We start from the raw sequence: 9,919 nt of genomic DNA, 5'->3' as shown, positions 1-9,919 counted from the left end.
TTTGTATGGATGTAACCACATCTTTACTTTGTTGTGTTTTGTCTGCATATAATTCCTAAGCCAAACAGTATAGCATCTTCCAATCAGAAATAAATGAAAAAAGAATCTTTGTTAATACACTAAGCCATTGCTGTCAAAAGTAAATGTTAAAGTTACCAGAGGTGACATTTTGCTGCCCCTGGTAATTTGCCACACACTGAGACCTGAGGCAATGTTCTCACCTTGTTTTATGGCAGAAGTTGGCCCTGACCATAGTGCAATATTTTTCATACCCATTCACATTTATAGGCACATTGTGTTAAGGGATGTCCCCTATAATTTAAACCAGCTCTATGGCATGTGCAAAGTACAGGGCTTCTTTGTACTGGTGCACCTTGTGTCTCACTTTTTGCTTACATGGGTAGTCGAAGAGACATTCCCTGACTCACTACCCAGGCTCCATAGATTCATAATCAGATCTGCAGCTCTATAATTTTATTAAATCTGATAATAATTGTAGATATTGAAGCTAGCCCTGTTCTAAACACAGCATGTCTTAGAGCAGAAGCTGGATGCAAGCATAGAGATAAGTGAGCTTAGCAAATGACCTTCACCGATTCTGGCAATAAATCCAAAGGATTCAGTTGGTATGTCAGGTAATATTGTCCTCTTTCATTCGTATAGAACCAATACATTTATGCACTGTTACAGAGATTGTTTACTTTTTGCATACCTAGGTGGACCTTACCATCTAATTATTTAAATAGATCTAGAATTTATTTTCGAAAGACATATGGGTTTATGACTGCAAGCAGAATTGTACTTGGCTGCAGTCAGTTGCGCAACAAAATTATTATTATATTTAATTATTTAATATATTATATTATTAAATTTTTTTATTAAAGGTGTTTGTGTCAACATGCATTCCTTCCTTGCACTTTTGAATAGTTGCACTTGGTGCCACTGCCTTGACAAGGGGACTCCTCAATTGACCCTTCGCCTTGAGGCACCCCACTGAACCCCCTTGTTACATACCTTAATGAAACACCAGGAGACAGAGGTGGAGAAAATGGCCACACTATTTATTCACATTTTATCAAATAAATAGGACCTTGCCAGCCTAACCCAAGGCAATATTCTTAAGCCATAATTCCATAAGAGATCGCTACTATGATCTGCCGTTCCTCGCTGAAGACTTCAATGAGTATTAGGCTGTCTCTACCTACAGAGAGGATGGCCCCAAACTCTGCTACCAGCAGGAGCTGCATTACCAACCATGAGAGAAGTTCAGCAGCCCTGCTGCCGGTCCTGGATCATCAGTGTCTCGATGATAGGAAATCCAAGCAGGCTGTCACCTAGCACAAGCTGTAGTAGCGTCTGTATCTTTCAATCCACCGTGCAGTCACAGGAGAGAACCTCCTTTATCCCTCTGCTAAAATTACCTGTGCAGTACTCTGGCAAGATCCTACCGCTGCTGTGACAAATAAAACTTAAAATATATTATCATATATCCACTGTTTTGATCCAGAGGAAGGCAAAAAACCCAACCTGAAGCTAGTGCCAATTATGCTTCAAGAGTGAAAAAATTCCTTCCTGACCCCCTTGGCGATCGGAAACATTCCCTGGATCCAGCAATCGTAGTTAACATGAATTAAATACAATGCCGACTCTCAAGTTTATACCGTATAAAGATACAGAAAGCACAATATAACAATGCATTCAGGAAAACATCCGGATTCAGTTATTAATAGATAATATGAAAACCAAAAGAAGAGAAACTCCTGACAGTTTGCAAAATATGCAAAAAGTGGGAGGGTGGGTGGGATGTTTCTACCTGCTCAGAATATACGGAAGTGGGTGCCCTCTTTTTCTGACATCACATCCCTCTCATTTTTTCCGCCCTCCAGGCCAGCTTTCTCCTGCCTTAACTCTTTCCTTCTCACCTAATAACAGTTGAACCTAGTTCTGCCAATCTCTAAACATAAACCAGTGTAATCTGGTTGCTGGTTATTCAGATCTCTTGTCATGCAGCCCCTGCGCTTATAGCTCCAGGGCTTTCCTTTCTCCAGTATCCTGTTCCAAAGTTTGCACAGTTGCTCCTATTGATACATAGAACCCTGAAGCTACTGCCAGCTCCAAACCACACCAATCGACACTGTGCACTTGACACACACATCACTCTCACACTGACTAGAAAAGACAAAATTGTGACTTCAGAAATTTTCAGCACAATTGGGTCCAATTTATGACAAAGTGCAATTTTGATACATTGGGGGCGTATTCAATAAAGGTCGTTTACGCTTATCGCATACTTTTTTGCATTAAAAAGCATGCAATAAATAAGTACTAATTCATCAACGTAATTTCACATGCGTTATTTTTATTGCATTGCGGTAATTATTGCATAGAAATAATACTAATGCATGATTCACAAACACATATGAAGCATTAAATGCGTAAAATGTGGCGATAATTACTGTGAAACTTAATGCCTCCCAGGAGTAGGCGTTACTGAACAAAATTGCAGCTGGTGATTGTGGTGAGAAGATGGAGTTTGCAGTCGGAAGTATGTGATCTTCCTAGAGTGATGCATGCTTGTGTTTTCAGGGAAATGGTAATTATTACGCATGCATTAAAATATTGCTTAAAATCGCTCATCGCCAGATAAATAACGCCAAGAACATCGCTTCTTAATTCAGACAAGTGTCCTTTTAGTAAGAAAAATAATATTTTTAATGCATGCTATAAATAGCACTCATTTTTTTGACCTTTAGTGAATCGGCCCCATTGTCTGCAGTGGAAACAGGTGCATCTCCCCCTGGTGACCACAATACACAATACATCGGAATCATGGGGAAAAAACTACTGCATTATGGATAATAAAATGGCAATTTTGCTCAAAATTTCACTTAGTCCACTGCACTTGTGGTTGTAGATAATCCCTATAGTTTATGTGGGCAACAAATTGCAAGCAAATATTCTGATGAGATTAACTGCACTGTCCACAAGAAGCATTACCAGCAGCACAATATTTAGCTTCATCATTTTCTTTTTCCTATCACAACATATGTATCGTAAGCTACTGTCCCTGAATTTCATTATAGGTAGAAACAATTCTCCTAACCCATCCTGGCACAACAAAGTGCAACTTGCTACACAAGAATGTTATAGTAATGAAAAAGGTGGCACATACTAGACTAGTTTGTAGTTGCAGTAAAATCTGTCCCATTTGTAATTATCATTTTTGTTACGTGATTATTCGTCTTAGTAAATAAGTACTGCACTTTGCTTCTTACAACACATGGCTTGTGCCTCTTCATAAATCCCTGTGCCTTTTTGAGCTGCCTGATGCAGTTCCCTGCTTCTAACCACATGTGCAGTTTCTCTACAAACCTTTTATTGGTAGCAAAATGTTCCAGGTTTGTTCTGTGGTATTACTTTTGGTGCTTGTAAAAACCAAGGTAGACACACCCAATTGTGCGAAAAACAAGTTTAACCTGCTCTGGAGATAAGGATAGTACCACACCTATATTATATTACTCTGGTGCAGAGTCCAGCAGCAGGCAAGTACTGGATGAGAAATGTGAGAAGCCAATAAAGAAACATTCTTAATTCAGGTCACTTGATTTTCACCAGTAAGAAATCCATGTTACAAGACTGGGGCACAACCAGCACTAACATTTACAGGATTCTTTGCACTATCAAGGGAAAATATCATATTAATGGGCTCCCGTATCAGCCCTAACATATTGCTGGATATCAGTGAATTCCAACCAGTAGCTCGTGAGCAACATATTGCTCACCGACTCTTGAAAGTTGGCCTTAAAGTGGGTGCTTATTTTTAAAGGAATATTGTCATGTAAAAAATATTTTTTTTCAAATGTTTTTGGCATTTCTCCAGCCACATCCTGCATTGAAATTTGTTTTTCAAAAGCACAAACTATTTTTTTTTATATTTAATTTAGAAATTTCCCAGGGTGCCACAGCCATGTGACCTGTGCTTTGATAAACTCCAGTCACACTTTACTAATGAGCTTGCGAGCAGGGCCCTCCCCCTAGTGTCTCCGATCCTCATCCAAATGTAACTGCAAACCATTTTTGTGAATTGTTTATATGTACATGTTAACTGTTCTGTCTTTTGCACCCCTCTATTCTGTAAAGCACTGCGTAAATTGATGGCGCTATATAAATAATAATAATGAGCTGCAAGTTGGAGTGATAATCACCCCCCTCCCAGCAGCCGATCAGCAGAACAATTGGAAGGCAGCAAGACAGCAGCTCCCAGTAGATATCAGAATAGCACTCAATAGTAAGTCCAATAGCAAGTCCAAGTTCGACTTGGGACTCCAGTTACATGGGAGTAGGAGAAACAATAGGTTACCTGAAAGCAGTTCTAATGTGTAGAGCTGGCTCCTTCTGAAAGCTCAGACTCAGGCACAATGCACTGAGATGGCTGCCTACACACCAATATTACAACTTAAAAAAATACATTTATTGGTTCAAGAATAACTTTAAATGGTAGAGTGAATTATTTGCTATGTAAACAGTGTAAAAATTCCTGGCTTGGAGGTAAGTTTTGGTTGCATAAAACCAGGTGTGCTGCCAAACAGAACCTCATGTAGGCTGCCAATCAACATTGGGCTACTAAATAGCCAATCATAGCCCTTGTTTGGTACCTCCAGGTACATGTTTCATACTTGCATTGCTCCCCACTTGAATGTGGCTCACATGTAAAAAGGTTGGGGACCTCTGGTGGATACAGACATATATGTGCATATGTAAGAGCTCAAAAATCCAAGTATTATCAGGAGTAGGCTTGCTAGATGCCATGTCCTCTGTACTTTTTTAAGGGGCTGGCATGTCATGTTGTCAAAACTAACTGCACGCTGTGTGCTGTCATCTTAAACATGTATAACACTAACAGGTAAGTATGAATATGTATAGCCACTGGTTAGGTGTCTGCCCATTGGCCCATAAGTCAGTTGGCTGGATATTGTGGTGCATTAAGCATTGAAAATATTTTAACTAACTTTTAATTGCTGACTGCACAATGGGCTGACATCAGGGGCCTCCTTATGATTTACAGCTTTTATTGTGCGATTTGATACCTGTACCCCAGTGCCTGTTGTTAGATGGGCTGCACAGCTGTGGTCTGAAAGAGTTGTGCGCCCCTTGTATTGTAAAAATAATAATAATAATAATAATGATGTAGGACAGTGCTGTCCAACTGGCGGCCCGCGGGCCGCATGCGGCCCGCGACCCCCCTCTGTGTGGCCCCCCACCTGTCTGGCTGCTTTGATGGTTTACCCTTGTGTAAGCTTTAAATGGTATCAGTACTGAGATTAACTGGCCCCCTGCATGGTTCTCACCTCAGATTCAGGCTGTAATCCCCCTGTATTGTTTAAATATGTAATCCCCTGTACTGTTCACACCTTTTAATCTCTGCATTGTTCACCCCCTGCAGTGTTCACACCTCAGGCTCAGGCTGTAATCACTCCCATTGTTCCCCTGTTCACACCTCAGGAGCAGTAGAAACCCACAAATAATCCCTGCATACTACAAAAAGAACATATACTGAGGAGGTACTGCAATTAAAAAGTTTTTTAATATATAGGAGGCAGAGTATGGCACACACAGGTAGAGTAGGGCAGGCAGAGTATGGCACACACAGGCCAAGTTTGGCACAAACCAGCCAAGAATGGCACACACAGTGAAAGTATGGCACACGCAGGCAGGGTAGGGAAGGCAGAGTATGGCACACACAGGCAGGGTAGGGAAGGCAGAGTATGGCACACACAGGCAGAGTAGGGCAAGCAGAGTATGGCACACACAGGCCAAGTTTGGCACAAACCAGCCAAGAATGGCACACACAGTGAAAGTATGGCACACGCAGGCAGGGTAGGGAAGGCAGAGTATGGCACACACAGGCAGGGTAGGAAAGGCAGAGTATGGCACACACAGGCAGGGTAGGGCAGGCAGAGTATGGCACACATAGGCCAAGTATGGCACAAACCAGCCAAGAATGGCACACACAGTGAAAGTATGGCACGCAGGCAGGGTAGGGCAGGCAGAGTATGGCACACACAGGCAGGGTAGGGAAGGCAGAGTATGGCACACACAAAGGCAGGGTAGGGCAGGCAGAGTATGGCAGGTTTTTGCTGTACTACAACCATTAATATGGGTATGGTCATGTGATAACATGGGTGTGGTTTCAAGTGGGTGCGGTTTCAAAAAGGGGAGTTGTCGAAACTGGCTTCCATTATCGGCCCTCCACCACGTAGGTCGGAAAAATTCCGGCCCTCGGTACAACAGAAGTTGGACAGCACTGATGTAGGAGGTTAAAATCTAACAAAGACTTAAAATAACACTCTAGAGTTGTACTCTAAACTGATAACACCAGGGAGAGAAAGCAGCTCCTTATTTGCGCGAAATCGCGCCGCCGCGTCAGCCATCCCACCGGCGACTTACATGTTCGCCGGTGGGATGGCAGGGGTAGGCAACTCGGGGAGATTAGTTGCCCGCGAACAGGGAGTTTTGCCGCGGGCGACTAATCTCCCTGTGTGCCAGAGCCCTAAAAGTACAGATTTGACATACGTTATCTTTTCCTGCCAATATAATCTGCATGGTTAGTGCTTATAATTAATGCTACTGCTCATAGACCTCTAATAGGGAAGCATATTCTAATAGCAAGTCTGTGTAATAAAACTCTGTTAGGGACAGTATGTGACCTATCTCATCTGAATATTTTGCCATTCGTATGGGGAATGTAGCACCCAACAAGAAGATTTTCTTTGCTTCCTCCCATTTCATCCTATGTTTGCCTGTGGTGGAACGCAAGATACCTCCATTGCAGAGGAACGCAGGGCAAAGCACCCATCTGTACAAGCCCTAAAAGTTGGCCATACACAGGGTAATTACCATAATAACCACCTTTGTGTTGTTCCATTGGTTTGGGCTGTCTGCAGCTGCAGCTCCTCATCATTTCTTCATCTGCTGATGCTCCATACACTACCCAATTGTGCATTGGCAGAATAGATTTTCAGTACATGTACAGGTATAACCAGCTTAAGTGTGCGATTTAAGCTTTTAGGGAACAGGAAGAGCAAAGCTTGTCATTCAGATAACCCATAGCAACCACAAAGCTGAGGTTATCAAATATAGAAACCAAACTGTAGTTTCAGCCCAGAGGCTCACGCAATTATTAATTAGCCCTTGAAAGAACAGTAACACCAAAAAAATTAAAGCATTTCAAAGTAATTAAAATATGATGTAATGTTGCCCTGCAACCATTGGGGCCCCTACATGCCACATACTTAGATAAACCTATACATATTGGGCATCAAACTGTTCAGTGGCCCCCTGGAATTTATATTTAGGGGGTTTTATCTAACATTATGTGGGAGATAAGATGCTGCAAAGTTGAATCTTTATTCATAAACTATAGTAGTCTTTCTGAGGCAAACACACCAGTTGTACCAGGGTAGGGTGCATGGGTGTGCAGGGTAACAGTACATTATATTGTGATTACTTTTATACACTTTCATTTCTTGGTGTTACTGTTCCTTTAAGTGCACAAAGCAAAATGTGTTATTATAAATGTGTTATTTTCAATGAACAATATTACGTTAGATTACATTACACAAAAAGGGATAAACAATATGGGGGTTATGTAATAAAAGGCACTATGTTTGCCAGGAGCAGTAACCCATAGCAACAAATCAGCAAGTAGAATTTACTGGTCACCTGTTTAAAAGCACACATCTTATTGGTTGCTATGGGTTACTGCTCCTGGGAATATCTCCTGTCAGTTGCAATAGCAGTTACAATTGTTCTTTAAACCACTAAAAATGTTTAAATAATATTGCAACGTTGCTTTAAATAACATTTTCTTTTGTTATGCAGATTTTTTTTTTGATTGGAGAACCCCTTTAATTTAAGCAGCAGAAATGTGTGCATAATTGTAATGCACAAGAGCCATAAATATCCTGTAAAATATATACTTGTAAATGGTGCTTAGTAATAGTCATCAGTCAGTGCTTAGAGATGCAATGTGCCACATGACTCACTGAAACCTATTAAAATAATGTATATATGAAGAGATTAGAAGTCACCTCACAGTTCCATTAACTGTATAACAGCACTTGGGCTGCCACTTTGCGCCTTTATGTCACTATACTCCCCTGTAATTTCCAATATCCTTAGAAGTTACATTAGAGTATATTAATTCCAATCAAATGTAAATAAAAATGGAATGGGATTATCTGCAATGATTTAAACGCTATATTTATTTATTTAATTTATATGTAGTATTAGTATAAAGACAGTATATCACACGTTAAAAATGACAAATGTGTTCTGTCTTTTCTTCTAATTTAAAAAATCCATCCTGCAGACCTGCAGCTACCCCCTGAACACAATGCTGTCTGCATTCGGCAATGCTGTTGTCTTTAAAGTTGACCAGAATGAAGGCATGTAGGTATTTCCTGTGCCCATAACATATCCAGAAGCTAATATTCTGGGCAGCTCATTCAAAAAACAAAAACATGTTTAAATATACAGATACTCAAATTCTGCCGCTGCTTCTACTAGTTGAGTTGAAAAATGGGCTGCCTTCCTCCTGTCCCCACTGTACACACCATGTTTTCACTTGTGTTAAAAGGAGCAGCAGTCAGATCATATAGCATTAAGTCAGCATATTACATAGGCCCTGATGGTATGCAGAGAAAAGGTTAACTGGACTGCCTCAAGTTGATCAAAATTGAATATAACTATTAATAAAGGTATATGGTTTTTATAAATTAAATTTTAGCTGATTTGAAGGTTTTCAATACTGCACAAAGAACTAATTTTATGGGTATCAAATATCTCTGATAAATATTGTAATCATTTTGCAAAACCTTCTGGGACTAACATGATTTGTAACACAAAAGCCGTATGAAGGACATGCATAAATGTTACTACTTGCAAGTGAAAATAAATGAATGAATTCTCTCTCACAGCAATCCAACCATTTGGCCTTGCTTGCACAGTCTGCTATTGCAACGCTCCTACTGATACCTGATGTATTAGTTCATGTTTTTGTGTTTGTTTAGTTTGCTAAAAATGTTTAACTAAATTATTTTGAGCTATAGGTCAACATGATATCATACATTTGGTTATGGAGTAATAATTGAAGTTGTATTGCTGGCACGTGCCAGCCGCGAGTGGGCATGCGCAAACCTTTAAACTCCCATACAGAGCAGTGGGGAGAAGTCCCGACTGCTCCGTATGGGAGCCAAATTTAAAAATAATTTTGTTACGGCAGGGCGGCATGCCGCCCCTAAACTTCTGCTGCCCTAGGCCCGGGCCTTTGTGGCCTTGCCACAAATCCGGGCCAGGGTACTGATCTATGTTGTGATTTTCTGAGGAACTGTAAAAATTGGATCGGCAAAATGAAGAGGGACTAAATGTAAATTTTCCTAATTACCTTTTTAATTTTGTATTTATAGCCCACTAAATAGTGACTGTCTGTGGCATCTTACATCAGCCCCTCTGGCATTTGCCTGTATCCACAGACTGCCAATCCAGGCCTGCAGCAGTACATACAGAACATAGAAAAATCACATCGCACCGGGCAGTATAACTGGGAAGGAGTGCATTTTAGTGTAACTACTACTTCTTACTAGTGTAAGAAACACTGCAGAGGTTTTGGGTAGTCCTACTGACTGGCATGGATAGGATAATATCAGTTTTAACTGGTAGCAATTACTGTATGAAATACAGCATCCTCAGACTCAAAGATACTTGGAATACTCTGAATATTCCGTTGAGATAGATTTATATAGATGTCAAGTATTTGTAATGTTACAAACACTGTCAGTGCTGCATTTCTTTACTTTCATTTTTTCTGGAGCAGAACACATTGTGCATGGTCGTGCTGGTTTACAAGAGGTCATCAAAA

This window comes from Xenopus tropicalis, chromosome 6 (assembly GCF_000004195.4).
Source record: "Xenopus tropicalis strain Nigerian chromosome 6, UCB_Xtro_10.0, whole genome shotgun sequence".
Lineage (NCBI taxonomy): Eukaryota > Metazoa > Chordata > Amphibia > Anura > Pipidae > Xenopus > Xenopus tropicalis.
The sequence above is the reverse complement of the archived record's forward strand: the minus strand, read 5'-3'. Positions refer to the sequence as shown.